This window comes from Pristiophorus japonicus, unplaced genomic scaffold (genome assembly GCF_044704955.1).
Source record: "Pristiophorus japonicus isolate sPriJap1 unplaced genomic scaffold, sPriJap1.hap1 HAP1_SCAFFOLD_136, whole genome shotgun sequence".
Lineage (NCBI taxonomy): Eukaryota > Metazoa > Chordata > Chondrichthyes > Pristiophoridae > Pristiophorus > Pristiophorus japonicus.
The window spans coordinates 223356-248147 of NW_027251029.1; the positions used below are offsets into that span (position 1 = coordinate 223356).

Consider the following 24792-nt stretch of genomic DNA (forward strand, 5'->3'; position numbering starts at 1 on the left):
AAATCTGTGCCCCCTGGTTGTTGACCCCTCTTCTAAGGGAAACAGGTCCTTCCTGTCCACCCTATCCAGGCCCTTCATAATTTTATACACCTCAATCCTCTCCCCTCAGCATCACCTGTTCCAAGGAAAACAAACCCAGCCTATCCAATCTCTGCTCAGAGCTAAAATTCTCCAGTCCCGGCAACATCCTCATAAACCTACTCTGTACCCTCTCCAGTGCAATCACGTACTTGCTGTTAAGTGGTGACCAGAACTGCATGCAGTACTCTAGCTGTGGCCAACAGTTCAAGAATAACCTCCCTGCTCTTGTATTCCAAGCCTCTGTATAATCGATCTGGACAGCAGCCTGTCCTGTCGAGAGGTGATCGTGGGAGGGTGAGCCTTATTGGAATCGGAGAGGAGGAATTTCTCTGCTGATCAACATGCAGTCACCCACAATTCCTCATTCTTTAGGCGGGACTCTGTTACTGTAAGTTGGGGTGGATTAGTGAAAGAGTCCATGTCATTACTGGCTTGCAACAAAAGCTATTTACCCAACGTGGGGCTCAAACCCCCAACCCTGAGATTAAGAGTTTTATGTTCGACCAAGTGAGCTGGCTGGTCTTGGCAAAGCTATGGATCCTTGTTGTATCTCAAATCTTGTGGGTGGATTAATTATTGAAATAATGGTTGAGTATCTCACAGACTTTAATTATTTTTGACAACTTGTCATCGGGAACATTCTTCCTGCATCCTCGTGAACCTTGTCTGAACTGCCTACAATGTAAGTATATCGCTCCTTAAATAAGGAGACCAAAACAGTTAGCATTTCTTTCATTGTGCAAAAGAAGATTAATTCCCGTGAAAGCAACATAAAAGTTTAAGGAAAATAATTCACCCGATGTGGGGCTCGAACACATGACCCTGAGATTAAGAGCCTCATGTTCTACGGACTGAGCTAGCCGGGCTTCTCAAAATTACTCCTGTGAATCCCCTTCAGTTACTGGTCAATGGTGATCCCAGGCTGTTGATGGCGGGGGATTCGGCGATGGTAATGCCGGTGATAGCCGGGCCTGCTTCAGTTGCATCTTCCTGTCGCTGATTGCTGCCACGCGCCTGATGGCTACGCCCCGTGGGTTTATCTCGAACTTCAAACCACGAAACAGGTTCTCCTGAATTCCAAGTTGTGTACGGAGATCAACCATCAAAATCTCTGTTATTAACCACAGGGGGTCCGGCAATTTTCTGATCGCAATGCGCTTTCAGTCCTTGTCCTTAAAATTGCGGACGTGTAAATTGGGGAGTTTAATGACTTTGAAAGGAACATTGTTGTTTGGTGCAGTTCCAGTCAGAGACGTGTTTGTGAAAGGAACGTTTTGCAGAGAAGGGATTGAGCGCCTGTTGGCGGAAACATTTTTGAAATGAAAACTTGTGGACGATAAAATGGAACAAGAGCAGTCCGGGGTACATTGTCACATGATGCAAGCTATCTCGGACCCGGACCAAAGCTCCCCGTACACCGAGAACAGGCTCAGGAAAACCCCGGGTAGAGGATATCCCGATGACTGGGCCTTCCAGCAACACTGAACAAGTGCCCGGTCTGAAACTTTCCAGAGTAATAACTTGTAACGAGAGCATCCAACAGTCTCTTGGGATCACTTGGAACTTCAGGGGATGCGCTCCCTGGTGGTGAAACTTGGGAGTGCATGCTTTACAGAGACACAACATCACTCACCCGCCAAAGTCAAAGTGAAAACTATTTACAAGGTGAGGCGGTCGGGAGCCTTTCTTTCCCTGGTGGACCGCCTCGGTACAAATGTCTGTTCTGGTGCGTTGGCTGTGCCCTCGCTGAGCTGGCGTGTTGTTGGCCCTACAGGGCTGCTGGGTGAGTCTGGCCTTGCTGGTCTGTTGGGTGTGATGGGTTCGATTTCCGATCCGTGGTGGTGTCGTTGATCCTTTGGGTGTGTGTTGCGGGTTCGAAAAAGGTGGTGTCTGCTGTAGGTTGTTCAGGGCAATCTGAGAACCGCAGCCTTGTTTGGTCCAGGTGCTTTCTGCAAATTTGTCGATTGTCTAGTTTGACGACAAACACCCGACTCCCTTCTTTAGCTATCACCCTGCCCGCGATCCACTTGGGAACATTTCCATAGTTTAGCACATACAACAGGTTATTCAGATCAATTTCCCGTGACACAGTGGCGCGACCATCATTTACATTTTGTTGCTGACGCCTGCTCTCTACCTGATCATGCAGGTTGGGGTGGACCAGCGAGAGTCTGCTTTTAAGTGTCCTTTTCATGTGTAGCTCAGCCGGGGGCACCCCTGTGAGCGAGTGGGGTCTCGTGCTATAGCTGAGCAGTACTCGGGACAGGCGGGTTAGGAGTGAGCCTTCTGTGACTCGTTTAAGGCTCTGTTTGATTGTTTGTACTGCCCGCTCTGCCTGCCCATTGGAGGCTGGTTTAAACGGGGTCGAGGTGATATGTTTGATCCCATTACGGGTCATGAATTCTTTAAATATGGCACTGGTGAAACAAGGCCCGTTGTCACTGACCAGTATGTCAGGCAGGCCGTGGGTGGCAAACATGGCCCTCAGGCTTTCAATGGTGGCGGTGGCAGTGCTTCCCGACATTATTTCTCATTCAATCAATTTTGAAAAAGCATCCACCACCACCAGGAACATTTTACCAAGAAATGGGCCTGCATAGTTGACATGGATCCTCGACCCTGGTCTGGAGGGCCAGGACCACAAACTTAGTGGTGCCTCTCTGGACGCGTTGCTCAACTGAGCACATACACTGCATTGCCGTACACAGGACTCTAAGTCAGAGTCGTTACTGGGCCAGCACATGTGGTATCTCGCTAACGCTTTCATCATTACTATACCCGGGTGTGTGCTGTGGAGATCCGAGATGAACGTCTCCCTGCCCTTTTTTCGTAGCACTACGCGGTTACCCCACAACAGGCAGTCTGCCTGACTGGACAGCTCGTCCTTTCGCCGCTGGAACGGCTTGATTGGCTCTTGTATTTCAACGGGGATGCTAGCCCAGCTTCCATGCAATACACAGTTTGTTATTCGGGACAGCAGAGGATCTTTGCTCGTCCATGTCCTAATCTGGCGGGCCGTGACAGGTGATTTATCATTTTCAAATGCTTCCATGACCATCAACAAGTCAGAGGGCTGCGCCACCATCAACAAGTTTGCAGGTTGCGCCATTTCCACCCCCGTGGTGGGCAATGGTAGCCGACAGAGCATCCGCACAGTTCTCAGTGCCTGGCCTGTGGCGGATGGTCTAGTTATACGCTGAGAACGTGAGTGCCCACCTTTGTATGCGGACTGAGGCATTAGTATTTATCCCCTTGTTTTCAGCGAACAGGCATGTGAGGGGCATGTGATCGGTTTCCAGCTCAAATTTGAGGCCAAACAGGAACTGATGCATTTTCTTTACCCCGAACACACACGGTAATGCCTCTTTCTCAATCATGCTGTAGGCCCGCTCGGCCTTAGACAAGCTCCTGGAAGCATAGGCTACAGGTTGCAACTTCCCTACAATGTTAGCTTGTTGTAATACACACCCGACTCCGTACGACGACGCGTCACATGCTAGCACAAGTCTTTTACACGGGTTATACAATACAAGCAGCTTGTTGAAGCATAAAAGGTTGCTGGCTTTGTCAAAAGCAATTACTTGCTTTTTTTCCCCATACCCAGTTCTAACCTTTGTGCAATAACACATGTAGGGGCTTTAAAAGGTGCTTAACTCCGGTAGGAAGTTACCAAAATAGTTGAGGAGTCCCAGGAATGACCGCAGCTCCGTGACGTTCTGTGGCCTGGGCGCGTACATGATAGCCTCTGTCTTGGCGTCTGTGGCCGAATGCTGTCCGCCGTGATCTTTCTCCCCAAAATATCCACTTCTGTTGCCATGAAGACGCATTTCGACCTCTTCAGCCGCAGCCCTACGCGATCCAGTCGCTGTAGGACCTCCTCCAGGTTTTGTATGTGTTCGACGGTGTCCAGACCCATAACCAATATGTCATCCTGAAAGACCATCGTGTGTGGTACCGACTTGAGTAGGCTCTCCATGTTTCTCTGGAAGATCGCTGCAGACGACCGAATTCCAAACGGGCATCTGTTGTCGCTGAACAGTCACTTTTGCACGTTGATGCAGGTGAGGCCCTTCAAAGACTCCTCCAGCTCCCGCGTCATGTAGGCCGAAGTCAGCTCAAGCTTGGTGAACGCCTTGCCTCCTGCCAGCGCGCCAAATAGGTCGTCAGTCTTAGGTAGCGGGTATTGGTCCTGTAGCGAGAAACGATTAATAGTTACTTTATAATCACCGCAAACTCTGACCGTGCCATCACTTTTGAGTACTGGAACAATCGGGCTGGCCCACTCGCTGAATTCCACTGGGGAGATGATGTCCTCGCGTTTCAGCCTGTTCAGCTCGATTTCCACTCTCTCCTCATCATATGAGGTACCGCTCGCGCCTTGTGGTGAATGGGTCGTGCCTCTGGGACCAAGTGGGTCCGCACATTCGCACCTGAAAGGTTTCCAATGCCTGGCTCAGAAAGGGAAGGAAATTTGTTCAGAACCTGGGTACATAATGCCTCATCGACATGTGATAGCGTTCGGATGGTATCCCAGTTCCAGCGGATTTTGCCCAGCCAGCTCCTTCCAAGCAAGTTGGGCCATCTCCCGGGACAATCCAGAGTGGCAGTTCGTGCACCGTGCCCTCGTAGGTGACCTTGACCATGGCGCTGCCCAGGACAGTGATAAGCTCTTTGGTGTACACTCTCAGGTTCGTGTGGATGGGGCTTCGGGCTGGTCTGAATGCGTGACTGCACCACAGTCTCTCAAACATCTTTTTACTCACGATGGACTGGCTAGCGCCAGTGTCCAGTTCCATGGTTACGGGTAAGCCATTCAATTTTACATTTAGCGTTATAGGTGGACATTTCGTCGAAAATGTGTGCACCCCGTGTACTTCAGCATCTGCCTCCTCTCTCTGAGGCTCGAAATTGCTTTGATCCACCATGGACCGATCTTCCTCTGCCACATGGTGGTTAGCAGGTTTTGCAGAGCTTTCAGCTCATTCGCAAGCTCGTTGGAGATGCCCAATTGTTCCACAGCTCTTGCAAACATACCCTTTGAAGCGGCATGAATAGGCTGAATGGAAGCCTGCACAACACCAACAAGGTGTGAATTGCCTTGCACTCATCCTTTGTTGGGGACTCTGAGTCATCTGGGTCACCTGACGCCTGCAGGCAGTTGCAGATTCGTGGGTTCTGCCGTGTACATTTCTGCTCACAAACACAGTTACAGTTAATTTATGAACATTGCAAGCACTTGTGTGCTGAGAGATTTGTTTGGTGTTTTCACTAGTGGACATAAATACCTCTGTTATCGCAATGGCCGTACTGACGATCGGTGTCTCTACAGCCAAAAGTTTTCGTAGGATGGTCTCGTGGCCAATGCCCAGTACAAAAAATTCTCTGAGCATTTGCTCCAGGTAGCCATCAAACTCACATTATCCTGCAAGTCGCCTTAGCTCGGCGAGGTAGCTCGCCACTTCCTGATCTTCAGTTCGCTGGCACGTATAGAACCGATACCTCGCCATAGCACGCTCTCTCTCGGGTAAAGATGGTCCCGAACCAGTGTACTCACCTCCTCATACGACTTACCATTGGGTTTCACCAGAGCCAGAACATTCTTCATGAGGCTGTAGGTCTGAGCCCCACAGACTGTGAGGAGGACCACTCTCCTTTTTTGCAGCACTTCCTTCTCCGTCCAGCTCGTTGGCTACAAAGTACTGGTCTAGCCGTTCGACATAGACTTCCCAGTCCTCACCGTCCGAGAACTTCTCCAGGATGCCTACAGTTTGCTGCATCTTTGTGTTGGATTCGTATTCTCGACGGCAGTTATTGTGTTCCTAACACAGATGAGGCTGCACACAGGGACGTTAAAGTAACAGTGACCTCAGTCTTTAATAAGACACTCTAGAGTGAGAAACTGGCCTTAGGGACCGGCTTAAATACAGTGCTCTCAAGGGGTGTTGGGAGCCCTTGGGACTTCAGGGGATGAGCTCCCTGATGGTGGAACATGGGAGTGCATGCTTTACAGATATACAACACATTCGTTGCCTCAACTTTGATTTCTGCCAACATCCCTTGTATTTAACCTTCGCCGCACCTCCGTCACAATCTCTCACCGCTCCTCCACCACGATCTCTCACAGTTCGTCCACCACGATCTCTCGTCACTCCTCCGCCACGATCTCTCACCGTTCATCCACCACGATCTCTCGCCGTTCCTCCACCACGAACTATCACCGTTCCTCCACCACGATCTCTCACCGCTCCTCCACCACGACCTCTCACCGTTCCTCCACACTGACCTTCCCGCTCCTCCGCTGTACCTGGGTCCCGCCGATGTTCCTGCCTGCCCACGCACAAAACAGCGACCTGTGTTTTGATGACGTGCAGCAGAGCAGGACTCCAGCTGTCCTGGTTAACCCTTGCCACTGGACCAAGACCTCGCTCTGTCAAGCCCGTGTGGTGGCTGGTGTCCAACGGTCACACCACGTTAAAACAATCCACCCACAGGCTTCTTCCACCCTTTGATTGGAGTTCAGAACTGGAACATCGGGTCCTTCATTGAAACACGTGTGAACCCATGTGGAAGGAAGCCTTCCTCGTTCGAGGACCCGCCTATGATGATGATGATGATGATGTGTGGGACCTTACCAAATGCCTGCTGGAAACCATCAGATTAAATCTAGTAAGACCCGTCCCTTGATTCAGTTTTCACTGGCCTTGCCTTAGGAAGACTATATTGGCGTTGGAGGGAGCACTGTGTCGGTTTCCCAGAATGAAACCTGGATTCCAAGGTTTAAATTAAGATATGAGATTGCACCGACTGGAAATTAGAGGGTCGAGCATTGATTTGATCAAAATTTTCAAAGATAATAAGGGAAGAGATATAGTAGATAGAGAGAAATGATTCCCGCTGGTTGGGGAGTCCCAGACTAGGGGCCATAGTCTAAATATTAGAGACAGACGTTTCAGGAGTGAAATTCGGAATCATTCCAACACACACATGGTGGGAGAGGTTTGGAACTCCCTTCTGCAAAGGGCAGTTCGTGCTAGGTCAGTTGTTCATTTTACATCGCATTTTGATCAAAGGTATTAAGGAAGATTGTCGACAGGCGGGCATATGGAGTTTGCTCACAGATCAGCCATGATCTCATTGAATGGCGGAACCGGCTCGAGGGGCTGAATGGCCTCCTCCTGTTCCTGTGTAACAGGTTGGAGCGGCTGAATGGCCTCCTCCTGTTCCTGTGTAACAGGCTCGAGGGCCTGAATGGATCTCCTCCTGTTTCTGTGTAACAGGCTCGACAGGCTGTATGGGCCTCCTCCTGTTCCTGTGTAACAGGCACGAGCGGCTGAATAGCCTCCTCCTGTTCCTGTGTTACAGGCTCGAGGGGCTAAATGGGCCTCCTCCTGTTCCTGCGTATCAGGCTCGAGGGGCTGAATGGGCCTCCTCCTGTTCCTGTGCTACAGGCTCGAGGGGCTGAATGGGCCTCCTCCTGTACCTGTGTGTAAGGTCTGGGAAACAAAGGGAGGTGATATGAGAAAACATAAACTAAATGGTATTGTGTTAAAAGAGAAGCAGAAGGATTGAGTGATTTAATCACATAAATCTTTGAAGCTGGGTAGATAAGTTACTAAGTTGTTTAAAAAGAATACAGGGCCCTTGGCTTTATATGAAGTGAAATAGAGGACACCAGCGAAGAAGTTGTACCATACCTTTTCACTCCCGGTTTAGGCCTCAGTTGGAGAACTGTTTACAGTTCTGAGCACCACAATTTAGGAAGGATATCAAGGCATTGGAGAGAATGTAAGAAATATATAAGAAACATTTTCTATTGTTGTAGAATACACAAACACAGGCATTCATCGAGAATCAACATGCAGGTGACCACACACAGATTAAAGAGCCAGAGAAACCGTCGGAATCGGGTAACATCGGCAAATAGACAAGAGATATTGACAAGGATTGAAAGCACTTTGCGATCAGAAAATTGACGGCCCAGCTGTGCTTAATGACACGGCTTTTGATGATTGATCTCCGTACAAGCCTTGAAATTCAGGAGTACCGGTATCGTGGTTTGAAGCTCGAGATGAAGCTCGAGATAAAGCCACGGGGCGATACCAACAGGCGCCTGGCAGCAATCAGCGACAGGAAGATGCACCTTAAGCAGGCCCGGCTAGTTCAGTCGGTAAAGTATTAGGCTTTTAATCTCCGGGTCGTGGGTTTGAGCCCCATGTTGGGTGAATTATTGTCCTTAAACTTTTATGGTGCTTTCACAGGAAAACATCATTAATGAACCCATAATCTTCTTTTGCACAATGAACAAAATGCGAACTGAGGGAGAGTTGATCATTTGATCCTATGTTCTGTGCTCTGTATAAGAACACAAGAACCAGGAGCAGGAGTCTGCCGTTTGGCCCTTCGAGCCTGCCTTCTTTTGCAATGAAACAAATTAGAACCGTGTTTTTAAATGAGCAGTGCGAGATATTTATCGGGCACATTTCAATGCTTCACAAAACCATTCCGTTCGTTACAGCCACCCAGGATCGATTCCCGGTTTGAGAAGTAACTTCGATATCATTGTTTGCAATTGAAGTGGGGTCATTTTATAAAGTTCGATGGATGTCCCAAAGCACTTGAGAGTGGTGTCCAAACAAATGAGTTTGCAATTAAAAACACTGAATGTCAGGAGTGGGATTTGACCCACATCTCCAGAGGAGACTGTGACCTGAACACAGCACCTTAGACCGCTTGGCCATCCGCACTGCTAGAAGCTCCAGTTACAAGTTATTACTCTGGAAAGTTTCAGACCGGGCACTTGTTCAGTGTTACTGGAAGGCCCAGTTGCCGGGATATCCTCTCCCCGGTTGTTTTCCTGAGATTGTGCACGGTGTCCGGGGAACTTTGATCCGGGTCCGAGGTAGCTTACATCATGTGACAATGCACCCCGGATTGCTCTTGTTCCATTTTATCGCATATTAGTTTTTGGTGCAAAAATAATATCTCCAGAGGAGACAGTGATCTAAACACAGCACCGCATACCGCTCGGCCATCCTGCCTATTCACTGCTGTGGGTGGCCACCTGCAGGTTGATTTTGAACTTTTGTGTTCTGTCACATGCAACAAATGAGGGCAGAAGGCGTATCTCTGCCTGACACCGGGGAAACAGTGAGACAGACATTGCATTGTGTTCAGGTTTAATCACAGCAATATCCGCAGTCAGGAGCTGAAAAGGACGAAGAGCTGAAAAAACACAAGAAAAAAGCAAAGAAATGTCAGCAATTGTGGTAAACTCTTTAATGTGTTTCCTGCTCGTTTCGTGATGCGGCGCTCACGGAGGGAGTACGAATTCAGAAAATAATTCTTCCATTCAAAATCTTTGAAATAATGACATGCAACTAATTAAACTGTGTGCCGGGGGATGGGGATGGGTGAAGATTATTTGTCTTATGCACCATTCATTAACCGACAGCGTTGTTTTGTAGAATTGTTACTGAGGGACAGTGGAAACTTCAATAACTGAACTTTAATTATTTAAGGATTTTGAATCATTGATGAAGTTTTCTCCCCTATCTGATTTACTCACTCCGTATGTTGGAGACTGGTTTAAAATGTTCAGTGCTCATGCGACAAGGAACCTGGGGCGACTTTTGTTAAATTTATTTCACAGCAAAAGTATTCTCCAAAATATAATTTCCACGGGGGCTCGAACCGGGGCTCGTTCACGTGTGAGATGAATATGATAACCACTACACTACAGAAACACTGCGTCTAAAGCAACCTTAGGAATATAACCAGAGCTTTAACCTACACAGCTGGCCGATACTTCAGGAGCTGGTTTTACGAGAAGAGAATGACGGTGCTGTATTTCGGAAGGCTGTGAGCGTGGCAGGAATTGATCTCGTGTTTCCCAGACTTCATACATAGGAACAGGAGATGGCCATTTAGCAGCGAGTGGTTAGGATCTGGAATGCACGGCTTGAAAGGGCGGTGGAGGCAGACTCAATCTTATCTTTCAGACGGGAGTTGGATAAGTGTCTGAAGGAAAAACAATTGCAGGGCTACGGGGAAAGGGCGGGGAGTGGGACTCGCTGAGGGTCGGCACGGGTTCGATGGGCCGAATGGTCTTCCGTGCTGTAACCATTCCATGATTCGATCAGTTTGTGGCACATTTTATAGTGTGGCTGGGAGCACAACATTGCAAAGGGACATGGATTGAGTCGCCAAAACTAGAGGCATCTGATTTAGGAGATTCGCGGGGCGTGGAAATTTCGGAGTTTAATGACTTTGAAAGCAACATTTTTGTTTTGTGCCGTTTCGGTCAGAGGTTTTCCATTGAAGCAACATTAAATGAAAAGAAATCGCCCAACGTTGGTCTCGAACCCACGACCCTGAGATTAAGAGTCTCATGCTCTACCGACTGAGCTAGCCAGGCTTCCATTCAACGCAGGTTTTTATCACTCATTGCAGCCAGGCGCCTGTTGTCTCCGCCCCAGATGTTCAAACTTGCTTTTGAAGAACTGCCAGGATCTTCTTGAATGGTGGACCAGGTTGGAGGGGCCGAATGGCCAACTCCGGCCCCTCATCCTTACGTGTTTATGTTTACGTCTTTATGCGGAGCTCCTTTCAGGGTAAACGAGCCAAAGGAGGACAGGGGAAACATTATAAGGACACCCTCAAAGCCTCCCTGGTAAAGTGCGACATCACCACTGACACCTGGGAGGCCCTGGCCGCAGACCGCCCGATGTGGAGAAAGTCCTTCTGGGAGGGCGTTGAGCTCTTTGACTCTAGACGCAAGGAGCATGAAGAGACCAAGCGCAGGCAGCGGAAGGAGCACACGGCAAACCAGTCCCACCGACCCCTTCCCTCGACGTATGTCTGTCCCACCTGTAACAGGGTCTGTGGCTCTCGTATCGGAATGTTCAGCCATCAAAGGACTCACTTTGGGATGGAAGGAAGTCCTCCTCGATCCCGAGAGACTGCCTCTGATGGTGTCTATGATTTGCGGTACACTGCGGAAACATCTCCACTTTCAGCACCAGATTACCAAAATTAAACCCAATGGGATCGGGAGAAAAGTTCCTCATATGCTCAGAGCAAAATATATCATATGACAATAGAATTGTATGTATTAATTAACGATGTTTAAATCAATGCTTCATTTTTTTTTTACACAGGAGATGCATAAAGATGTGTAAAATAGATGAACTATTTTTTTATAAGGTTTTGAATTAAAAGTAAAATTTCCCTGACCGGGAATCGAACCCGTGCTGTGGCGTTAAAAGCACTAAATCCTAACCACTAGACCATCAGGGAACCTGGTTTGGATAAAGTATTTTTTTAAATAAAAATAATTCTCCGCCTGACACCTTGGAAACAATGAGACAGCCCTTGGAGCAAGGGTCTGGTTTTTGCCAAACAGCAAAGGAAATATTAATTCTAGAAGAACAATATCCGAAAGAGCAGTGACCACGACGTGACTTGAACAAGCAACTTTCGGATTTGGAGTCAGACACGCTACCATTGCACCATGAGACCTACACAGTGAGCTGGAGATGTTCGCCTCTATGAAGGTTCTGTAATGCAATGGGCTTTAAAATCTCGGTCCATTCCCACCAGGTATCACAAACAGCGCTCACCTGACAGGCACCGTATGGTTTCTTCTTAAACTTTTCTCTTGCTTTCACGGGAAACCATCATTAATTAACCCCTCACCTTCTTTTACACAATCAAACAAATGCTTACTCAGGAACAGTCCATACTTCAATCATTTGTCCTGTGCTTTGCATCTTAACTCGAAAACCATATCCCATTTTACTCACTGTATTATAGCTTTCTGGTTCAAAATCCTCATTGCCGATGACACCACGAATCTGGGCAAATTTTATCAAATTTAACAGCACCGGTTATTCCTACCGTGCACACAACATACAATCAGTAGTAAAGATAAAATCCCAACATGCGTATTTTCAGATTCAACGCTGTTGCATTTCAAATAAAGTGAAAGAATTTTACACTGAAAAGATTTGCAAGTGTTGCTTGTATTTGTGTATTTAATCAAATTTTGTGGCGTCTGACTCCCATTCATGCCACTGCTGAATAAGAAAGGAGGGTTTGACATTGACCAGTCTGCACTGCTCCTGATATTTGTGAGCTCATCCTTTATATTCAGTGGTTTCTCGCCCTTTGATGGGCTGCAGTGTAGCGGATATCACGTTGGCCTCACATTGAGGACTGTTGAGGGGGCTGACTCATCAAGGGAGTGCAGCAGCAGCCAAGTTCATGGCACCGTGGCTGGCTCTGCTGCACAGAAGGGCAGGAAAAAGATTGGGACAGCGATAGTGATAGGGGATTCGATTTAAAGGGGAATAGATAGGCGTTTCTTCGGCCGCAACCGAGACTCCAGGATGGTATGTTGCCTCCCTGGTGCAAGGGTCAAGGATGTCTCGGAGCGGGTGCAGGACATTCTGAAAAGGGAGGGAGATCAGCCAGTTGTCATGGTGCACATTGGTACCAAAGATTTAGGTAAAAAAATGGATGAGGTCCTACGAGATGAATTTAAGGAGCTAGAAGCTGAATTAAAAAGTAGGACCTCAAAAGTAGTAATCTCGGGATTGCTACCAATGCCACGTGCTAGTCAGAGTCGGAATCGCAGGATAGCTCAGATGAATCCGTGGCTTGAGCAGTGGTGCAGCAGGGAGGGATTCAAATTCCTGGGGCATTGGAACCGGTTCTGGGGGATGTCGGACCAGTACAAACCAGACGGTCTGTACCGAGGCAGGTCCTGAACCAAAGTCCTTAGGGGGGAGTGTTTGATAGTGCTGTTGGGGAGGAGTTAAACTAATATGGCAGGGGGATGGGAACCAATGCAGGGAGACAGAGGGAAACAAAATGGAGACAGATACAAAAGACAGAAAGGAGATGAGTAAAAGTGGAGGGCAGAGAAACCCAAGGCAAAAACCAAAAATGGCCACTGTACATCAATATTCTAAAGGGTCAAAGTGGAATAAAAAGGCAAGCCTGAAAGCTCGGTGCCTCAATGCGAGGAGTATTCAGAACGCCGGAGAGGGCTCTGAGCTAGTTAGGGTGGGTGAGAGCGCAGATAAAAAGGACCCCAAGAAAGAATGCAAAAGGCAGGAGGCAACAGAGCAGAGGAGCACTGGGGTAAGTGTAAACCACAAGGTAATAGGAAGGGACAATATGTATGAATATAAAGGGGCTGCAGGAGGGGTCAAAACTAAAAATCATAGATTAAAAACTAGTATTAAATACTTTACCTAAACGCACGCAGCATTCAAAATAAAGTAAATGAGTTGACGGCACAAATCATGACAAATGGGTATGATTTGGTGGCCATTACAGAAACGTGGTTGCAGGGTGGCGAAGACTGAGAATTAAACATGCAGGGGTAGCTGACAATTCGGAAAGATAGACAAGAAGGGAAAGGAGGTGGCGTAGCTCTGTTAATAAAGGATGACATCAGTGCATTTGTGAGAGATGATATTGGCTCTAATGAACAAAATGTTGAATCATTGTGGGTGGAGATTAGAGATAGTAAGGGGAAAAAGTCACTGGTGGGCGTAGTTTATCGGCGCCCAAATAATAACTTGACGGTGGGGTGGGCAATAATCAAGGGAATAATGGAGGCATGTGAAAAAGGAACGGCAGTAATCATGGTGGATTTTAACCTACATATTGATTGGTCAAATCAAATCGCACGGGGTAGCCTGGAGGAGGAATTCATAGAATGCATACAGGATTGTTTCTGAGAACAATATGTTACAGAACCTACAAGGGAGCAAGCTATCTTAGACTGGTCCTGTGCAATGAGACAGGAATAATGAACGATCTCCTAGTAAAAGATCCTCTCAGAAGGAGTGATCACAGCATGGTTGAATTTGTAATATAGATTGAGGGTGAGGAAGTAGTGTCTCAAACGAGCATACAATGCTTAAACAAAGGGGACTACAGTGGGATGAGGGCAGAGTTGGTGAAAGTAGACTGGGAACACAGAATAAACGGTGGCACAATTGAGGTACAGCAGAGGACTTTTAAGGAGCTCTTTCATAGTGCACAACAAAAATATATTCCAGTGAAAAAGAAGGGCAGTAAGAGAAGGGATAACTTGCTGTGGATAACAAAGGAAATAAATGAGAGTATCAAATTAAAAACCAATGCGTATAAGGTGGCCAAGGTTAGTGGGAAACTAGAAGATTGGGAAAATTTTAAACGAAAGCAAACAATGACTAAGAAAGTAATAAGGAAAGGAAAGATAGATTACGAAATTAGAATTGCGCAAAACATAAAAACAGATAGTAAAAGCTTTTACCGATATATAAAACGGCAAAGAGTGACTAAAGTAAATGTTGGTCCCTCAGAAGATGAGAAGGGGGATTTAATAATGGGAAATGTGGAAATGGCTGAGATCTTAAACAATTATTTTGCTTCGGTCTTCACAGTGGAAGACACACAAACTATGCCAGAAATTGCTGGTCACAGGAATGTGGGAAGGGAGGAACTTGAGACAATCACTATCACTAGGCGGGTAGTGCTGGACAGGCTAATGGGACTCAAGGTAGACAAGTTCCCTGGTCCTGAAGAAATGCATCCCAGGGTATTAAAAGAGGTGGCGGAAGTTATAGCAGATGCATTCGTTATAATCTTCCAAAATCCTCTGGACTCTGGGGAGGTACCAGCGGATTGGAAAGCAGCTAATGTAACGCCTCTCTTTACAAAAGCGGGCAGACAAAATGCAGGTAACTATAGGCCGGTTAGTTTAACATCTGTAGGTGGGAAAATGTTTGAAACTATCATTAAGGAAGAAATAGCGGGACATCTCGATAGGCTTAGTGCAATCAAGCAGATAGCTTGGATTCATGAAGGGGAAATCATGTTTAACTAATATACTGGAATTCTTTGAGGATATAACGAGCATGGTGGATAGAGGTGTACCGATGGATGTGGTGTATTTAGATTTCCAAAAGGCATTCGATAAGGTACCACACAAAAGGTTACTTCCGAAGATAGAGCTACGCGGAGTCAGAGGATATGTATTAGCATGGATCGAGATTTGGCTGGCGAACAGAAAGCAGAGAGTCGGGATAAATGGGTGCTTTTCAGTTTGGAAATCCGTGGTTAGTGGTGTGCCACAGGGATCGGTGCTGGGACCACAACTGTTTGCAATATACATAGATGACCTGGAAGAGGGGACAGAGTGTAGTGTAAAAGAATTTGCAGATGATACAAAGATTAGTGGGAAAGCGGGTTGTGTAGAGGACACAGAGAGGCTGCAAAGAGATTTGTATAGGTTAAGCGAATGGGCTAAGGTTTGGCAGATGAAATACAATGTCGGAAAGTGTGAGGTCATCCACCTTGGGAAAAAGAAACACTAAAAACGAATATGATTTGAATGGGGAGCAATTATAACATGCTGCGGTGCAGAGGGATCTCGGGGTCCTTGTGCATCAATCCCCAAAAGTTAGTTTGCAGGTGCAGCAGGTAATCAGGAAGGTGAATGGAATGTTCGCCTTCGTTGCGAGAGGGATGGAGTACAAAAGCAGGGAGGTCCTGCTGCAACTGTATAGGGTATTGGTGAGGTCGCACCTGGAGTACTGCGTGCAGTTTTGGTCACCTTACTTAAGGAAGGATATACTGGCTTTGGAGGGGATACAGAGACGATTCACTCGGCTGATTCCGCAGATGAGGGCGTTACCTTGTGATGATAGATTGAGGAGACTGGGTCTTTACTCGGTGGAGTTCAGAAGGATGAGGGATGATCTCATAGAAACATTTAAAATAATGAAAGGGATAGACAAGATAGAGGCAGGGATGTTGTTTCCACTGGTAGGGGAGACTAGAACTAGGGGGCACAGCCTCAAAATACGGGGGAGCCAATTTACAACCGAGTTGAGAAGCAATTTATTCTCCCAGAGGTTTGTGAATCTGTGGGATTATCTGCCCAAGGAAGCAGTTGAGGCGAGATCATTGAATGTATTCAAGTCACAGATAGATAGATGTTAAACCACTAAGGGAAATAAGGGTTACGGGGTGCGGGTGGGTAAGTGGAGCTGAGTCCACGGCCAGATCAGCCATGATCTTGTTGAATGGCGGAGCAGGCTCGAGGGGGTAGATGGTATACTCCTGTTCCTAATTCTTATGTTTCTTATGTTTCTTATGGAGCAGGCGTCTACTACAACCAAAAAAACATTTTTTAAAGGACCTGCGTAGTCCTCATGGATGCGTGCCCAAGGCTTGGTGGGCCAGGACCATGGGCTAGTGGGGGCTTCCCTGGGCGCATTACCCAACTGGGCAAACGTGTTGCACCTGCGAACGCAAAGTTCCAGATCTGCGTCTTTCCCTGTACACCAAATGTGTGACTTGTCAATTGCCTTCCTCATGACAATGCCCGGGTGCTCATTGTGGAGTTCTCTGATGAACACCTCTCTGCCCATCTGGTTTCTACGCGGCTTCCCAACAGTAGGCAATCGGCCTGAATCGAGAGTTCATCCCTGCGCCTGTGAAATAGTTTAACTTCCTCACGACATGCCCTGTACGTGGCTGCCCAGTCCCCATTCAGGACACATTTCTTGACTGGAGACAATAGCGGGTCTCTATTTGTCCAGACTTTAATCTGACGGGCTGTCACGGGTGAGCCTTCACTTCCGAAAGCTTCAACAGCCATGACCATCTCAGCACCATGCTCGGTAGCCCCCTCAGTGGTGGCGAGTGGGAGCCTGCTGAGTGCATCGGCGCAGTTTTCGGTGCCCGGTCTGTGCCGAATTGTGTAGTCATAGGCGGCTAAAGTGAGTGCCCACCTCTGTATGCGGGCCGATGCATTTGCACTTATGGCCTTTTTGTCTGCCAAAAGGGACGTTAGGGGTTTGTGATCTGTCTCCAGCTCAAATTTCCTGCCAAACAGGTATTGGTGCATTTTCTTTACTGCATATACACATGCGAGCGCCTCCTTTTCTACCATCCCGTAGCCCCTTTCTGCCTGGGACAGACTTCTGGAGGCCTAAGCAACCGGCTGTAACTGACACTTGGCATTTACATGCTGCAACACACACACGACACAATCGGACGACGCATCGCACGTTAACACAAGTTTCTTACATGGGTCATATAGCGTTAACAGAGTGTTGGAACATAACAAATTGCGAGCTCTATTAAAAGTCCTTTTCTGGCTGTCCCCCCAGACACATTCGTGACCTTTGCGTAGGAGCACGTGTAGCGGCTCTAGCAGCTTGCTCAATTTGGGAAGAAAGTTACCAAAATAGTTCAGGAGCCCCAGGAACGAATGCAGCTCCGTCGTGTTACGGGGTCTGGGTGCTCTCTGGATCGCTTCCGTTTTGGAGGCAGTAGAGCTGATCCCGTCTGGTGCTACCCTTCTCGCCAGGAATTCTACCTCTGGAGTTATGAAGACGCACTTCGCCTTTTTCAGTCGCAGCCCTATCCGGTCCACTCTGCGTAGCACCTCCTCCAGGTTGTGGAGGTGTTCTTCAGTATCGTAACCCGTGATGAGGATGTCGTCTTGAAAAACCACCGTCCGTCGAATCGACTTGAGGAGGCTTTCCATATTTCATTGTAAGATCGCGGCAACCGACGAATCCCGAACGGACATCTGTTGTACTCAAACAACCCCTTGTGTGTCGTGATGGTGGTCAGCTTCTTCGACTCACTCGCCAGCTCCTGGGTCATGTAAGCTGAGGTCAGGTCTAATATTGAAAAAAGATTGCCACCGGATAGCATCGCAAAGAGGTCCTCCGCTCTCAGTAGCGGGTACTGGTCTTGGAATGACACCCGATTGATGGTGGCCTTCTAATCACCACATATCCTGACCGACCTATCCGCCTTGAGCACCGGCACAATCGGGCTCGCCCAGTCACTGAATTCGTCTGGCGAGATGATGCCTTCCCTTAGCAGGCGGTCCAATTCGCCTTCTATCGTTTCCCGCATCACGCACGGCTCTGCCCTGACCTTGTGGTGTACTGGCATGGCGTCCGGGTTCATGTGAATCACTACCTTGGCCCCCATGAAAGTGCCAATGCCGGGTTGAAATAATGAGTCAAATTTGTTCAGGATCTGTGAGCATGATACTCGCTCCACAGAGGAAATTGCATTGACATCGCCCCATTTCCAGTTCATGACAGCAAGCGAACTTGTGGGTCACGACTACTGTGGCGCTGCCTAGCACCAGAATGATATCCTTTGTGTACGTTCGTAGCTGTGCGTCAATCGGCAATTATTTTGGCCACCTGGCCTTGGACGCACACAACTTTTCGAACTATTTGATACCCATCAGGGACTGGCTGGCCCACGTGTCTAGCTCCACTGATACTGGGATGCCATTGAGGAGCACTTTCATCATTATCGCTGGCGTCCTGGGGTATGAACTTTATACGTGCTCCACATGAACTCGCTGAACTTCAGCTTCTAGCGATTTCCCCCACTGTTCATTTCTGCAATTTCTGCATGTACTTTGCTCATCTCTGCAAACTCTGGCTGAGTGTGTGCCTCCATGCCTCCAACATGAGCTGCTGTTGGAAACAAAAGGTCTCTTGCCAGTCGATCGTCACTGTCTGCCCCGTGATTGTCCTTGAGTGCACGATTAACAGGTGTTGATGGCCCCATTACTGGCCGCATTGTCCCTTGCAATGACGTGAATCGCTATTCAGCTTGCCATCTTCTCTGTCGAACTCCCCCTCTGGGTTTGGCTATATATTGGGGCATGCCTGACTGCCCTTGGCTGCCTGGAGAACTGTGTGATGCTTTAACAATGTTGCATCTCTGTCCCAACCATTGCTTCACATAGAACCTCTTGTCGGTTCTGCTCGTGGCCTTGCTCGTGTGGTTCAAATCCCAGTTTCTCGTCGCCATTGATAAGTCCTTACTATACAGTGTAAATGCACACGAGGCCCATGCTTCAGGGAAGGTCAGTCTGTGACCTGTCTTTTATTTCTTAGCACTCAAGTGATGGAAGTGGGTGGAGCTTCCCCTTTTGTACCGGAAGGTTCAGGTTAGGAATGTCGCGAACAAGTTCACCACCAAGTGGTCGTTGTTCTCACAGTGTACAACTTAGGTCAGATTATACATGGGTTACAATGCTGGTTGCATACATGACAGTCCCGGCCTCACTCACTGTGGAGCTGTGGACGAGCGATTAGTCGATGGGTTGTTTGCGGCTTCGAGCTGCTGTTGAGAAGCGCGGCGGAGATGCAGGATCCTTTAATAATCTCTCACAACTCAACTGAAAGCAGCCGGAACGTGTAGCTTTGAGAGGGTCTTTCTGCACCGTCAGGGCTGGAAACAGGACGGAGTGAGAGACATTGTGTAGAGTTTGAGTGTGTACAGAACTGTACAGAGAAACCAGCCAATGTAACAGGGCTGTGAGATACTGCATTTTGTTAATAGTACAGTATTAGGCAGTCCCTCGGATCGAGGATGATTTGTTTCCACACTAAAATGGGATGAGTTCACAGGTGTTTCGATGAGGGACATGACAATCTTGGTCCCGAACTACATCCTGAAGGGTCGAAGATGCCTGTGGGTGGATTGTTTTAACGTGGGGTGACCGTTGCACACCTGCCACCACACGGGCTTTACAGAGCTCGGTCTTGGTCCAGAGGCAAGGATTACCCAAGGCGACCACGGACCAAGCTCTGCTGCATGGACCTAGTGTGTACACATGTGCCGACTAACCATAGATCGCAGTGTGGGCTGGCCCGTGCTGTCCCTGGGCCCTCGCCTCTCCTGAGCCCCGATCTCACACCGCTCCTCCGCCACGATCAAATATGGAGCAGTCAGAAACAGGACATCAATTAGTCCCTCTAATCTTGGTGTTTCGCAGCTCTACCCATATAGATTCCACATTATCCCAGCCAATGTCCTTCCTTACTATTGCGTTAACCTCCTCTTTAACCATTAACACTACCCCACCTCCTTTTCCTTTCTGGCAATCCTTCCTGAATATTGAATACGCCTGGATGTTGTGTTCCCAGCCTTGGTTACCCTGGAGCCATGTCTCAGTAATCCCAATTGCATCATATCAGTTAACAGCTATCTGTGCAGTTAATTCGTCCACCTTATTACAAATGCTTCTCGCTTTGAGACTCAGAGTTTCGGGCTTGTTTTTTTAAACACTCTTTGTCCTTTTAGAATTATGTTGTAATATGGCCCTTTTGATACAGAATGAAACCCACAGGCAATTACCAGAAATTGACAGGTGCAGTATAAAATCCACGCTCTCGTGTCAGAAACGAACATGCAGAGTAAAATCCTCATCCACATGTCAGAGATGGACAGATACAGAATCAAATCCACACTCCCATACAAGGCACCAACTATATAAGAAAATAAGAACAGAAGAAATAGGAGCAGGAGTAGGCATATGGACCCTCGATCCTGCTCCACCATTTAATACGATCATGGCTGATCCGATCATGGACTCAGGACCACTTCCCTGCCCGCTCCCCATAACCCCTTATTCCCTGATCAGTTAAGACAATGTCTATCTCTGTCTTAAATATATTCAATGTCCCAGCTTCCACAGGTCTCTGAGGCAGCGCATTCCACAGGTTTATAACCCTCTGAGAGAAGAAATTCCTCTTCACCTCAGTTTTACATGGGGGCCCCTGACTCCAAGATTATGTCCCCGAGTTCCCGTCTCCCCTATCAGTGAAAACATCCTCTCTGCTACCACCGTGTCAAGCCCCCTCATTATCTTATACATTTCGATAAATCACCTCTCATTCGTTCTTCTGAATTCAATGAGTCGAGGCCAAACCTCCTCAATCTTTTCTCATAAGTCAACCCCTCATCTCCGGAATCAACCTAGTGAAACTTCTCTCAACTTCCTCCAAAGCAAGTATATCCTTTCATAAATATGGAAACCAAAACTGCACGCAGTATTCCAGGTGTGGCCTCACCAATAACTTGTATACCTGTTGCAAGACTTCCCTGCTTTTATACTCCAGCCCCTTTGCAATAAGGCCAAGATTCAGTTGGCCTTCCTGATCACCTGCTGTACCTGCATATTAACCTTTTGTGTTTCATGCACAAGTACCCCCAAGTCCCGCTGTACTGCAGCACTTTGCAATGTTTCTCCATTTAAATAATAACTTGCTCCTTGATTTTTTTTCTGCCATAATGCATGACCTCACACTTTCCAACATTATACTCCATCTGCCAAATGTTTGCCCACTGACTTAGCCTGTCTGTGTCCTTTTACAGATTATTTGTGTCATATTAACATAGAAACATAGAAAATAGGTGCAGGAGCAGGCCATTCGGCCCTTCTAGCCTGCACCGCCATTCAATGAGTTCATGGCTGAACATGCAACTTCAGTACCCCATTCCTGCTTTCTCACCATACCCCTTGATTCCCCTAGTAGTAAGGACTTCATCTAACTCCTTTTTGAATATATTTAGTGAATTGGCCTCAACAACTTTCTGTGGTAGAGAATTCCACAGGTTCACCACTCTCTGGGTGAAGAAATTCCTCCTCATCTCGGTCCTACATGGCTTCCCCCTTATCCTTAGATGGTGTCCCCTGGTTCTGGACTTCCCCAACATTGGGAACATTCTTCCTGCATCTAACCTGTCTAACCCCGACAGAATTTTAAACGTTTCTATGAGGTCCCCTCTCATTCTTCTGATCTCCAGTGAATACAAGCCCAGTTGATCCAATCTTTCTTGATAGGTCGGTCCCGCCATCCCGTGAATCAGTCTGGTGAACCTTCGCTGCACTCCCTCAATAGCAACAGGTTAGGAGACCAAAACTGTACACAATACTCCAGGTGTGGGCTCACCAAGGCCCCGTACAATTGTAGCAACACCTCCCTGCCCCTGCACTCAAATCACCTCGCTATGAAGGACAACATGCCATTTGCTTTCTTAACCGGCTGCTGTACCTGCATGCCAACCTTCAATGACTGATGTACCATGACACCCAGGTCTCTTTGAACCTCCCCTTTTCCTAATCTGTCACCATTCAGATAATAGTCTGTCTCTCTGTTTTTACCACCAAAGTGGATAACCTCACATTTATCCACATTATACTTCATCTGGCATGAATTTGCCCACTCGCCTAATCTATCCAAGTCGCTCTGCAGCCTCATAGCATCTTTTTCGCAGCTCACACTGCCACCCAACTTAGTGTCATCCGCAAATTTGGAGATACTACATTTAATCCCCTCGTCAAAATCATTAATGTACAGTGTAAACAGCTGGGGCCCCAGCACACAACCTTGCGGTACCCCACTAGTCACTGCCTGCCATTCTGAAAAGTCCCCATTTACTCCTACTCTTTGCTTCCTGTCTGACAACCAGTTCTCAATCCATGTCAGCACACTACCCCCAATCCCATGTGCTTTAACTTTGCACATTAATCTCTTGTGTGGGACCTTGTCGAAAGACTTCTGCAAGTGAAAATATACCACATCAACTAGTTCTCCCTAGTCCACTCTACTGGAAACATCCTCAAAAAATTCCAGAAGATTTGTCAAGCATGATTTCATTTCACAAATCCATGCTGACTTGGACCTATCATATTACCTCTTTCCAAATGCATTGCTATGACATCCTTAATAATTGATTCCATCATTTTACCCACTACCGATGTCAGGCTGACCGGTCTATAATTCGCTGTATTCTCTCTCCCTCCTTTTTTAAAAAATGGGGTTACATTGGCTACCCTCAACTCCATATGAACTGATCCAGAATCAATGGCATGTTGGAAGATGACTGTCAATGCATCCACTATTTCCAAGGCCACCTCCCTAAGTAATCTGGGATGCAGTCCATCAGGCCCTGGGGAATAATCGGCCTTCAATCCCATCAATTACCCCAAAAGAATTTCCGACTAATAAGGATTTCCCTCAGTTCCTCCTACTTACTAGACCCTCCGACCACTTTTATATCCGGAAGGTTGTTTGTGTCCTCCTCAGTGAGTACCAACCCAAAGTACTTGTTCAATTGGTCCGCCATTTCTTTGTTCCCAGTTATAACTTCCCCTGATTCTGACTGCAGGGGACCTACGTTTGTCTTTACTAACCTTTTTCTCTTTACATGTCGATAGAAACTTTTGCAATCCGTCTTAATATTCCCTGCAAGCTTCTTCTCCTATTCCATTTTCCCTGCCCTAATCAAACCCTTTGCCCTACTCTGCTGAGTTCTAAATTTCTCCCAATCCCTGGGTTCGCTGCTATTTCTGGCCAATTTGTATGCCACTTCCTTGGCTTTAATGCTATCCCTGATTTCCCTTGATAGCCACGGTTGAGCCACCTTCCCTTTTTTATTTTTACGCCAGACAGGAATGTACAATTGTTGTAGTTCATCCATGCGGTCTCTAAATGTCTGCCATTGCCCATCCCCAGTCAACCCCTTCAGTATCATTCGCCAATCTCTCCTAGCCAATTCACGCCTCATACCTTCAAAGTTACCCTTCTTTAAGTTCTGGACCATAGTCTCTGAATTAACTGTTTCATTCTCCATCCTAATGCAGAATTCCACCATATTATGGTCATTCTTCACCAAGGGGCCTCACACAACGAGATTGCTAATTAATCCCCTCTCATTACACAACACCCAGTCTAAGATGGCCTCCCCCCTAGTTGGTTCCTCGACATATTGGTTTAAAAAACCATCCCTTATGCACTCCAGGAAATCCTCCTCCACCGTATTGCTTTCAGTTTGGTTAACCCAATCTATGTGCATATTAAAGTCACCCATTATAACTGCTGCACCTTTATTGCACGCACCCCGAATTTCATGTTTGATGCCCTCCCCAACATCACTACTACTGTTTGGAGGTCTGTACACAACTCCCACTACCGTTTTTTGCCCTTTGGTATTCTGCATCTCTACCCATATGGATTCCACATCATCCAAGCTAATGTCCTACCGAACTATTGCCTTAATTTGCTCCTTAACCAGCAATGCTACCCCACCTCCTTTTCCTTTTATTCTATCTTTCCTGAATGTTGAATACCACTGGATATTGAGTTCCCAGCCCTGATCATCCTGGAGCCTTGTCTCTATATTACCAATCACATCAGATTTGTTAACATCTATTTGCACAGTTAATTCATCCAGCTTATTGCGGATACTCCTTGCATTAAGACACAAAGCCTTCAGGCTTGTTTTTTTAACACCCTTTATCCTTTTAGAATTTTGCTGTACAGTGGCCCTTTTTGTTCTTTGCCTTGGGTTTCTCTGCCCTCCACTTTTCCTCTTCTCCTTTCTGTCTTTTGCTTTTGCCTCCTTTTTGTTTCCCTCTGTCTCCCTGCATTGGTTCCCATCCCCATGCCATATTAGTTTAAATCTTCCCCAACAGCACTAGCAAACACTCCCCCTAGGACAATGGTTCCGGTCATGCCCAGGTGCAGACCGTCCAGTTTGTACTGGTCCCACCTCCCCCAGAACCTGTTCCAATGCCCCAGGAATTTGAATCCCTCCCTGCTGCACCACTGCTCAAGCCACGTATTCATCTGCGCTATCCTGCGATTCCTACTCTGACTATCACGTGGCACTGGTAGCAATCCCGAGATTACTACTTTTGAGGTCCTACTTTTTAATTTAGCTCCTAGCTCCTTAAATTCGTTTCGTAGGACCTCATTCCTTTTTTTTACCAATGTCATTGGTACCAATGTGCACCACGACAACTGGCTGTTCTCCCTCCCTTTTTAGAATGTCCTGCACCCGCGCCGAGACATCCTTGATCCTTGCACCAGGGAG

The 24792-nt window shown here is 47.3% G+C and overlaps 2 non-coding genes across 2 annotated transcripts; both read right to left on the reverse strand.

Moving 5' to 3' along the window:
* Nucleotides 1-10422: 10422 nt before the first annotated feature.
* On the reverse strand, nt 10423-10495 carry trnak-cuu (transfer RNA lysine (anticodon CUU)). Its single transcript has one exon. It is a non-coding gene; the product is annotated as a tRNA-Lys (tRNA).
* Nucleotides 10496-11304: 809 nt separating this feature from the next.
* trnak-uuu (transfer RNA lysine (anticodon UUU)) lies at nt 11305-11376 on the reverse strand. Its single transcript has one exon. It is a non-coding gene; the product is annotated as a tRNA-Lys (tRNA).
* Between the last annotated feature and the right edge of the window lie 13416 nt (nt 11377-24792).